The sequence below is a fragment of the Cupressus sempervirens genome, chromosome 2, assembly GCF_028749045.1.
Source record: "Cupressus sempervirens isolate cs-2001-9-10 chromosome 2, ASM2874904v1, whole genome shotgun sequence".
NCBI lineage: Eukaryota > Viridiplantae > Streptophyta > Pinopsida > Cupressales > Cupressaceae > Cupressus > Cupressus sempervirens.
The window spans coordinates 205,660,136-205,672,597 of NC_143119.1; the positions used below are offsets into that span (position 1 = coordinate 205,660,136).

Below are 12,462 nucleotides of genomic sequence, written 5' to 3' on the forward strand. Positions count from 1 at the left end.
AATAATATCAATAGAATATTACTAAGATTTCATGGATAGAATTTGATGCCTTGGATTTTGTAAGTAGTCTAATAAATATATTTTTTTCTATCTTTACAGATGCAAGCAAGGTCTAAGGTAAAGAAACTAAGACTTGAAATGTTTCCTATGCAATTTTAGATAGAGAAAAATGAAAACTTTCCAACTTCTCTCAAGTCAAAACACTAGAACTTTCAGACTAGGTGGATCCAATGGAAAACATGAAACATGGTAACTTGTATGATAGAGAAAGAGCAATATAGAGAGTTGTTACTTGCATTTTCCTAGATATGAGATAAAAAAATATACAAACTCTATAGGTTGACATCACAAATTCTACCATGAAGTACCAGATCTGTAACTTTACTTCAACCATTTTAATTCTACTTGATATGCCAAATGATTATTAATTATAATCAAAACTAAACATTACTATTTTAATGTCTATTCTAAAATTGCACATGAAACTTGCACTTTCTATGGCTTCTCAATGGCCATTGAGAGCTTAAGACAAAACTATTACAGAAATGGGAAGTGATAATAATCTCCGTAAAGAGAACTAGAATTTATGGGTTGCATCCAGGGCATGCATGACCAATCCTTACTGAATAGTGGCTTGCCACCCACTCTTTGTTGGTTTTAATTTGTCCTTTTGTTATCTTTTTATTATGGTTATTATGTGTTATCAACCAATTCTCAAACTATATATAGTACTATTGGTACTGGTCAAACAACTAGAAAGAAGGAGAAAGGGCAACCTCATGCCTTGTCAGGATGCCACTATCACTTTTCATTGATGATCTTAGAGGATCTATCAGCAAACAATAAACTCAACTTGCCTCTACTCAAAATGCTTTAAGCTTAACAACATAGAATTTGGACACATGTAGACAAGGAGATGGAAGATATAGAGTGACTGGGAACATAGGTTGAGCAGACAACTATAACAGAACTAGGACAAAATGATAATCTCCACAAAGGCACTCTGAAGAATTGGAAAACATTTATCACATGAATAATCAATCCATCTTGAACATTTACCTCTTAAAAAGATTATTAAAAATAGTTATAACTAATTTGAGACATAATAAGCTTTTAAATAATACATAAGATTTTAACACTTTTATCTTTTATGCACTGAAATTTCTTGTAATTCTATTTTATCTATATGCTCAGACAACATTGGTTATTATATATTGTACAAATTAGACCCATAATATAAATGGTCCCAAAACTTAAAAATTACACAATTGTCTTGTGAAATTTTATTTTTTCCAAAAATGAGTCATCATCACTTTTAATATTAACTAAATCCAATAAATCTTAGTTGAACCATGAACAACAATGTGTGTTGTTTCCCTATCCACAAATAAACACAATAAATTTAAAAACATATATATTGAAAAGCTTCTAGAAGTCTTAAAGGTATTGCATGTAGCTTCACCATTCTATCCAGTAGCTATTTCAAAATCATTGAAAATTAAAATGAAAAACCCTCAAGATCGAGGACATTGACAGTTAGACATGTCACCTATACAAAATTATTAGATATTTTTCATGCTTTTGTATGGTAGGCCGTAATAATACTTTTAGGGGGAATAATATCTATGCTTTGAAACTTCTCTTTTTGGTGGCATAAGATAATTCTAAACTTTCAAGCTTGTTGTTTGACTATGTTCCCTATTAAAGCTCTAAAGATGAGAAGAAATCGCAAAAACATGTAAAAGCATGCTTTAAATTTTTCTCAGAAAATTCTTTTTTCTCTGGGTTGCATGATTCAAAGCCCATAGTATCTTAGAAACATCTACTGGGTTATTCAAAACATGATCAATTGAGCCCATTACGATCTCTAAGTAAGTATTAGGGATATTTTTAGTGGACCACTTCTAAAATGGACAATGCAAAGATTGTTGTAATGATCAAACATTTCATATTAAGTTATAACTTTGTAATAAAGTTGAAAATTCTTTAAAAGCCTATCAGACATCAAGGTTTCAAAATGAAAACAATATGAATCTGAATTCATGCTAAATAGATTTCACCAAAAAAATCCATCAAAGAATAGTTATAAATTTGATCTTACAAGGGCAAGAAGTACTTGATGGTGATCTCCTAGATGAATAGGCAAGCGATTGTGGCATTCTAAAGATTCCCACTCTCTAGAAGATGTTGGCTCTTTGTACAAAGAAAAAAGAACAAAGAAGAGGAAAGCCCAAAGATTAGTCCTTTAAGAAGATGTAGAAGCATTTTCAATTGAAGTAGTAAATGAATAATTACTTGATTGCAGAGGCAAGCCAATTGAGAGCATCATGAAGGCCTTCCCCTATTTTTCCACTGCAAGTCTAGACATGCCATTTTCTGGTGGTGTTCAAATTACCAAGACCAAGCCTTTTAGTCATATCAACAGAGTTCATAGCCATTGGAAGATCATGTTTGTTCATCATCAATATCAGTTATTTGATGACAAGTTTTAGAGATTTTTTGTGTATTATGTGGTCTATTAGTGACAACAATTTGGCATAATTTATGGGTGTGTACATGAATTTTATAAAATGTAGATATCTCATACTTCCTAGTATTACCTAGTCTATGTACCTAGTTCTATTTGCTCTTACACTTGATTAGTTCTTGATTAGATTTGATGAATCTATATTACTTCAAAAAAACCACTTCTATGTAAATTTTTGATTTGGGAAATGGTTATCTACGATGCATCAAGACATCCATATCCATACTTCATTGTTAGAAGCATGGATGTCTTGATGCATAGAAAAAATTGGGAAAACCATTACCATTAAATAGATTACCAAACAATATTCAATTTCATTTGTACTCAAAGATTAAAAATTTCACATCTATCCATTACTCAAAATTACAAAATAGTACTTTTAAGCCCAAGAGTAAAATCTATGAGAATGGAGTGGTTTGAGTTATACCTAAGCATTGACCATGTACTGCTTCCAAAGGTGCCTAATATTGTCTTTCCCGCCCACATCCCATATTGTGAAGTTCAAGTTTTTGAATGTCACACTCTCTATATTAAACCCTATTATGGGTACTGTTCTCACATACTCTCCCAAATTCAACTTGAACAAAATGGTTGTCTTACTTGATCAAAAAAATAGCTCCATGTCTTATTAGTTAGCTTCATATATTTTCATACTTAGAATGTAGAGTTTAGTTGGTATGAGTTTTTTTTATAGTTCATATATTGTTGAAGAGATTGTTTCTATTTAGAGATTGTAAGAAAACTAAATCTAGAAATAAATTCTCTTGATATGAAAAATTAGAAAAATCTTGTAATCTTTTGACATACAATGATGTTTAAAACTCTAATATTTCTCTGTCAAAATTTGACTCTCTTTCTCAAGATAATCTACACACAAAGCATCAAATACTGATAAAAATAATGCACCTGCTCCATCCATGAAAAGCATCAAAATTTGAACCTCCTTAGTCCCACAAGAAACAAAATTGGAAAGTGCCTTAGCAGCTATGTTGCCCATTATCTCTACTGATGGATTGCTTCTTCTCTTATTCCAAAACTCCTCTAATTATCTATTACTACATTTTTTTTCTTATATCAGCTCTGATTGGGGAACACGGAAATCTCCAAACAACAATCCTAATTAAAGATAAAAAAATTCTCCCATTTAAAAGAAAATAAAATAGTTTTTCATGCATGTTTGACCCTATGTTCTAAGTATTCCTTGGTGGGGTAGTACAGAGGATCTGTGGTGTCTTCCTAGGCAAGTCTACAAGAGGTTGGAACAGAGTAAATTAGAAGAAAATCCCAATAAAAAATGTACAATGTATAGTAATATTAAAAACTATAAGGATTGCTACCAAAGAGGAAAAACTGATGCTAAAGATAACAATTTGATTTTGGAAGGTGAAGTAAAAGTAATTGCAATAGATGATCTAATACTCACTTATGGAGTATTTGCCAAGACTTCAAAAATTGTGGAAAAACATTTGTGTGAGATAGTAGTTTTAAAAAGAAGCCCCATTTTATACATTTGTGAAGTTGTATATTAAAAGTGCTACTCAACATTTTGACTTTTACTAGCTTTGAGGATGAGTCTCTTTAAGTAAAAGGGTATGTTGTGTGCTGAGACACAAAATAACATTATACTTGTTTTCTAGCCTATAGCCCTAGTTCCCAAAAATACATCTCTTCTTTTCAAAATGCAATAGACAGAACCACCAATGTTTGAGTACTCTTTCTTTACAGTCAAGAATTTGTAGCTATAGTTTATCTTAGGAGAGTATGTACTTCCCATATTTTGCAAATATGGTGTTTTTTGATATTTTTCTATAATTCATTCTATGAATTTTTAAGGAACTCCTCAAAATCCACACTATGAAGGAAAAATAATAATATTCAAAATTAAAATGAAAACCATTTATTTCATTTGTAAACAATAGAGAACATAGTCCTCTAATGGTAGAAATGATAGCTCAAGGTGAAAAAGGCTTCTAAGGAGATGCAAGCAAGATGATTAAAGAATTTTGTCATTCTTGATAGATAGAATCATACCTCAAAAATCCATCCATAGGTTCAATGAGAGGTTCCCAAAAGTCATGATTTTCATTGTATGACCTTTTCACTAATGAAAAATTTATTGTTGAATTTAAGTGATCGAGCCTTCCATGTAAACTAGACATGATGCCAATCAAACAAATGTTCAACAATGGAATGATCTACATGGACAAATGAAAAGTGAAAACCAATGTCAAACCACTTGTTCATGTTTGAAAATGCTAGAGGGTTTTCAATTATCCCCATGAGAATATGACATATCTAGGGGTAGCTAACTCCCATTCTCAACATATCACTTCAGACACATGGATAACTATAAGGCTTGACCCTTCTTCTACTTTAGGCTCTACTAAACCTAGGTGGGTAGACCTTAGATTCAAATGATACCGTACCAATGCAAAAACATATCCCTAAATCTATTAAGCATATTTTACCCTTATTTCTCCTAATAACTCATGAAATGACATAGATCTACAGTAGCTAGATGCAAGTCTATGAGACTCATAAGCTGAGTGAGGGTTAACTCTTTTCAGACCACTACACAACATGAAGAATTGAATTTATTTGAATAAAGTATTTTGTTCAAACAACCTTCATATCAGCTTGCATTTGATTTAATGATCAGTGCCTTATCCATTGAAACATAGAGTCATTACCAACAGGATGACCTAACTTGCTTGCATTACAATCAAGTTTATCAATTGAAATCACCTAATCCCATACTTATGAAATATCCCCTTCATACACCTAGAAACCCTATTAGAACTATGAAGCATTTACTTAACTACTTGAGTCAAAAGCAACAAAGATCTAACATACAACTCATCCAAGCTACCTTGGATCACATGAACATTATCCATCTAATCACAAAGTTAATGACATATGAAGAATTAGGAGACAAGATAAGAAAACTTAGATAACTATGTAAATCCCCTTTTGTATTTATCCTTGGAAAGACTAAAAACACAAACTGGTAACACGGAATGAAACTCTAAACAATTCACATGATCTAGCTTCAAATTTTAGTACATCAGAATAATAACACATGACATGAAAATGAAAATTTGCATAGGGTGGATGTGTGGCCTTCACTACTAGAGCTCAGCTCAATAGTCAGGAAGCAAAACCATCTACTATCCTCATTTCAATAGTAGAACACTGGAACCCTATTGGTATTACCCAGAGAAAACTGCCAACCCCTACAATGAATGAAAGAAAGAAAGATATAGCAAGAAGTGAATTCCTAGATTTTTTATGCAATTGACATCTATCCACTCAAAATTCAATCTCTTGCAACTGAATAACTTCTTTCTAATATCTCCCCTCAATTTGTGAATCAAATCTTCAATCAGTTTTGCCTCCAAAAAGCACAAAACATCTAAAGTATCTAATTGAACAAGTAACTGATTTGATGCTTGATCTAGAATGGCAAAATTTGGTTTAAAATGAACTCAAGAAGGGTAAAAACATTTAAAGAATTCATTTTAAGCTTCAAAAAACATCAATATATTTCTCCAACTAATTTTGACTTCCCATAATGAATTATGCCCCTTTTACTAAGAAAACCCCAGAAATTGCAAATCTACTAACAAAGCATATCGGTGAAGACATGTGCATAATATGACCTCAAAAATGGATATTTCAATTCCTCCCGGTTCCAATGATATACTATACTACCTATTTTGGATAGAAAATGCTCTGGTATGTGCAGGATCATGGTGTACCAAACTATGGCCTTAAGTGGCAGTGAAAAACTAGCAAATCAGGGTTATGTCAACTTGACACATAATTTTAAAGTGGTTCTGGACTTTATATCAAAAAGTTGTAAGAAAATAATATGTAGGAAATTGAATCTAGTTTCTAAGCTATAAGGCCTTATCTAGAGAAAAAAATATTTGATTGGTCAAAAGTTTGGATTTTAATGCAGTGCTACAAAAATTTTAGAGCAAAAATAAAAAGTAGGTGTATGTCTAACCACCTTAATCATAATCAAATGATAAAATTTTAAATATAATTTTACATATAAAAAGTAGACTCATGCTCGGATGTCACGTATATTTTTGGCAATTTTTATTCCAAATAAATAATTAATTATGAATTTTCTACTATACTATTTTCAGAATTAAAAACTCTCGTGTCTAACCACCTTAACTAGTTCAAAAAAGATCAAAATTAAGTTTTTCTTTTTTTTCTCTTATACTAGTCAAAGCATAGAATGTGACGCATCTTTTGGATTTCACAAATCTTATACGGTTTGAAAGTTATAGCTATTTTTCAACTAGTATGTCAATCAACACTTTGTAGCTAATTCCATTAGAAAATAAGTAATAATTACTTACTGAACTCGTAATTTGACAAAAATTACATTTATGCAAAGCTAAGAACATTCTTAAGAAACCCTTTTCATTACATCAAATTTTGGTTTTAAAAAAGTCGTCAGCTACATGCTTGAAGTAAAAAACACATAAGAACATGCCAAAAACACATTTTCAGGATGTTTTAAAGATGACCATATAAGGTTGGTATTGAAAGATATAGTAGGAATTATAAAGGTATTAATTTTTTTCATTTAGTATCAAGATGGGTGGGAAAAAAGTGGGAATAGATTTTGAAATTCTTTGAGGCATTTCAGAACTACATATTTTTCAGATTGCCATTTTTTGGCACACCATGATCCTGCACATACCCGCCCCTGTTATGGCTTTTTGAAAAATAGGCTCCTAGACTGAATCAAAACTTTTAAAATGAAGAATTTAAAAATTTATATAGTTAAAACTATATAAAAACTTTTAATACTTCAAATATTTCATCATGCATTTGAAAAACTTTTCCTTAATTTCATTTTATCCTCAAACTCTCCCTCCAATCGAGAAATGCTAGTTGGTAGATCCTGATTGATTGCGACCTTCAAAATATTAATTAATTTCCAATTCTCATAACACCAGAGGCATTTGAAATTTCCTTTTTGTTCTCCTGCACAATGACGATATTAATATTTTATTAATATTCCATAAATCTCGTAGCCCTGGGACCCTCAAATTTTTGCTCTACGACCTCATGCTAAATGCTACCCTTTACACACTCACAATGAAGCCTTTCCCATAGCAACGGGACCTCTAAAAATTTATACTCCACTCTTACGATCTAGGCCCTTTATGCTCTTCCAACCCCATGCACAGCACTATGAGATTGTAAAATTTATTTCTTGACCATACAAGGTGGTCGTAGCACCAGAAAGCTTCTCAAATTCACTTTCAATCATATGCTCAAGCATAAGATCGAAGATATTTTGAAATTGTCTCATGATCACACATGAGCTTAGGTTTACGCTCAAGCATGTGGCAAGTCAAAATAGATGGGCTTTGACCTGCAGGCCCCCACACACAAAGCCATGGCTTTTCAAAAGTCGTTTCTTTTAACACACAATAGATGGGCTTGTTGGTGTATTTAAGGATTTAAAACTTCTTCACCCACACCAATGTGGGATTAAAGGCATTTGAAGATTTCCTTTTAATATTGCCACAACTTTCATTCACCAAGTTATCAACTGCTCATGCTCTTTCTACTTGTGTCTTCTTCTTGTAAAAGTGTGGGTTTGAATTTCATTTGGCATAAATGCTCCCCTATTACAGCTCCCTATCCTTGGATGTTTGGAATCTTTCTCACTGGTTACCCCTTTTGTTTATTGTGTGACCTCTCCTCTAAAATGCACAACCTCCTTTCTAATTTCTAAGACTTCTCTAACTTTAGCTATGTGTGGAGCGCTACTTGTTTAAGAGGCATAGTTTTGTTTAAACATGACAATTTGCTCCTTAAAAAAATGCTAGTTTCTCCTTTAAGGATGCGTGAGTTGGCTTTTTAGTTTCTTCCCTACTGTTGAGAAGGGCGTCAGGTGTCTAGTGTGGGCTTCTTTGTTTACTTTGGTGTGTTCTCTTTGTTATGCCATGGTCTCATATTAAAATTTGTGTGGAGCTATTCTTTTGTAGGCGTGAGGCTTTCTTTTGTCTTGACTAACATTTCCTTGATTCAGGTTATATGCAAGCAGCAACTCTACCCTTTAAAATGTGTGTACTTCATTTTTGGCCAGCCCCTGCTACTTGTGATCTATCTTCTTTATGATGTGTGGGATGCTAGCTAATTTGCATGACATTGACTGTGGTTAAATGTTTTATTTACATGGGGAGCTGATCCTGTGTGTTAGCATGATGTTTCTACCTCCCCCTCTGCATTCTTCATGAGAGGGTTCCTTTTTTAATGCCTTGGAAACTCCTTTTGTTAACTAGTTTTCTCTATTTCTTTCCTTGCCGTGAGCTCTCTTGGGGTTTGTAGCTAATAAAAGACACCATTTTCTTTTTCCAAGAATGTTTGTTCAAGTCCATGAAATACTTCTTGACCTCCAATGGTCATGGATTGAACTTGTACAAGTACTCCAATTCAACAGGGGTCTTTTTATTGTAAAAAATCAATTAGCCTTTTAGAACCTACTCCATCTTGATCCAATCAACAACCACCCCTATGAAAATGAATACACATTGCAGAACAATAACTATGAAGCTCAGTCTTGTATGTTTGTGGAATTGTGCTCTATGGCCTTTGTTAATCAATCCTACTATTGATAGAACAATTTGAACTGAGATTATGGTTGCTACAAAAGAAGATAGAGCAGACTTGGCAATGAATCAATTTAATGGTACCATTCCTATCAAGATCGGTGCATGTGTCACAAGTACTTAGTCGGGCCCCAAGTGGGTTTGACTAAAAAAAAATTCATTTTCAAACACCATAACTATCAAATTGATCCATAAAATCCATCATGTTGATTAGAATCAAATTTTATTACTGACTGGTCACTAAAAACTCATTTTAAATCTCTTTTGCAAACTATCAACTTTACATCAGGAGGTCCTTTGACTAGCCTTAAAAATTGATCCAAACCTCTGATTGGGCTCTAAAATTTGATCCACTAATTCTCTTTTCCACAAACTTTTACCCAGTTAGATATTGTCTTATGAAAAATTCCCAGTCATAAGATATTGACTGCCAAAGTTACCTTCTCAAAATCACCTGTAAGCAAACACGTCAAAAAACACTAAACTGGGTTCGAATTTGGCTTTCAAAATTGGGCAAATAAGCACAAGGGGAAACAAAAACTAGGGTGATGGTTCTCTGTCACAAGGTGAATATGAATCTGTGATTTGGGCTCATGGTGAATAACTAGGCACAAATGGAAAATGTTCAAAGTGAGCTACTCAGAATTGCTAACTGGAAACATTGACAAGATAACAATTTTTGCAAATGGAATGGACCTAGAAAAGTGTGCATATGGCTTTGTCAAGAGTTAAAAATTGACACACTTAAAATATTTTTAGAGGAAAATATAGAGGTACAATCTATTTGACTTATCCAATCACGAATCTCAAGATATAATGTCATGAACAGGGGTACCAATCAATCTGCAAATACTAACACGAGTAAAACTTTTAGAAATTCCATTTGGAATCGCATTTGAAAACTAATCAAATGGATTCACGTGACTTAAAACTTGAAACATAACATGTCTCTGATGTTTACAATGCAATACAATATGAATTTCAACAAATGGGTCAATTGGGTCAAAATTATAGCACGTCAAACATGGCTTCCTAGAAACGTGTGCAAAGTGCAAATGCATGAAAATAGTAGCTGACCAAATTTGAGGGATTTGAAACCTAGACAAATGAACTCAAAATGAATCAAAATCTGAAACATATATTCTCAAGTACAAATACTAGATACTCCCAAAGTGGTAGGTCATGACACTATTTTGGTGCAAGATTTTCAGGTGCAAACACAACCTCCTGTCTCTATTTGACACTTAGGGTAAAATGAAGATTTGGAACTAGCTCAAAATGAGACTTTTTCAAAATGAGTTGGAATGTCAGTTTATCATCATGGAACACTTAGACAGGCTAAATGGAGGATGGTAGAAGCATTAAACACCTTAGGGGCTCAAAAGCACAGCTGGGTACTTAGGCATCAAAAAGCATTTATAGGCCTCAATTTTATCAATAGTGCTCAAAATTTAGGCTACAATTTTGAGCACCAACACCACTTATGGATTCCATGATTTAAACATCACCATATAGATCAAAACTATTGAGATATAAGATTTATGTAGCCATTTTCATCAATAAATTATGAGAGTATATGCAAGCAAAGTGTCACATCACAACATTCCTACCCATGAAATGCTTACTAGACCCCCAAAATCATCAAAAAGTGTTGTTGAAATCCTTTGTACTTGGGAATCAATCACTAAGTCATCTAGTTCATGGGAATTGGTCTGATCAGCCAGTCTCAGCGCAAACCTTCTTGGTGGCTTTTTTATTCCATATCTTACAAGGAATGTACCAGCCTGTAAATTGCCTTAGTTGGTTAGATTCCAAAAAAATAAAAAAAGAATCTCCATTATCCTTCTACAAAAGTGATCAATAGATTATACCTCACTATCTAGCATCCATATGCTAAAGTCTTCTCTTGTTTGTTTAATTTTAGTTGTGTCCCAAATACTCTTATTAGGGAACTAAGCTCCAATTACTAAATCATTGTGAATAAAACACAATGATTTTAATTCACCTGGTTTTTTGGGAGATTTTACTACAATGCATCCTAAAGAAACATATCCAGGAGGAGCTTGAGGAAACTAGAAGGTGATACTTTCCATGCCTCTATGTTTATATATTTTTTCCATTTTTATGAAGTCTATTGGTGGTTTTAGAAAAACCCTGTCATTTGGGTCACAAAGAATCAAACTTTCATTTGGAGGCTTAAATTTGCATTCTAGAACATTTCAACAATAGGAGAAATGTTAATAATAGCAGTCTCTTGAAGTAGAAAATAAAGAAAAGCGTTGTAGCAATTGACCTGTACAATGAAGAATTGAACATGTAAGGAAGATAGTTAAGAACCAAGATTGATGTACAATAATTAAAAAATAGAGATAAAGTGTGTTTTTCTTGTTGAGGTATAAGTGGCGATTACTGTTGCTACTGCTATTGTTGAATGAGTGTAGATCTAGACCACCTAACATTAGATTGTTGTTCTTGTTGTGGCTGAACTAGAGGAAAATAGAAATTTGGAATAAGTGCACTTCTTGGCCTAATACCAAGGACAAGCTACTGTTGATAACCAAATCCACCAACCTGCGAAAAAATTGGCATCAGATCATAAACTACCAACGAAAACAATTATAGATGAAGAACTTGCAAATGACATGCTAAAAAGGGAAATTTGTTCTTATATAAGAACATAACAAATAAAAGTTGATGAACGTTGAGCTTTCCATTTCAAATCGATCACCAAACAAAAGTTGACACATCCTTTTCTTCAAGACAAGCATAGAGCCATTCTCAAGGTATCAAAATTAACTTTGAATTGATTAGCACAGATTAATAGCATCAACAACAAATATATCAAACAATATGAATATATATCTTATTTACTTGAAGTGGCATGAGTGTGGGTGGCCCCTATCCATAGAACATTGCTTGGCTTAGAGCTGGACCTCTAGGAGGGTATATAGGAAGATGAGTTGGCATAGATTGTGCCACGCCAACTAGATTTTGCATTTATGAGAATTGTGCCTACATAAAACAATCGAGAGATGCAAAATTAGTATGACATTTCCAATGATAGAATACTAATATTTCAACCAACCAAATAGACATTGTGAATCAATAATCCTAGTCCTAGTAGTTACAGCAATATTTTGAGTAAGCGAATACATTCCAGTAATAAACACACATTTAGGAACCCAACAATTCCTAAATTTCTACCTAGACTTAACCATCTAACCTACTGACTATATTATTAATACCCTTCCACTCCCTATAACCTCATGACCATTCTTTCATACTCTTATC

At 33.0% G+C, this 12,462-nt stretch overlaps 1 pseudogene; it reads right to left on the reverse strand.

Moving 5' to 3' along the window:
• Positions 1-2,072: 2,072 nt before the first annotated feature.
• The window catches only part of LOC149571774 (ADP-ribosylation factor-like), a 142,649-nt pseudogene continuing 132,259 nt past the window's right edge, over positions 2,073-12,462 (reverse strand).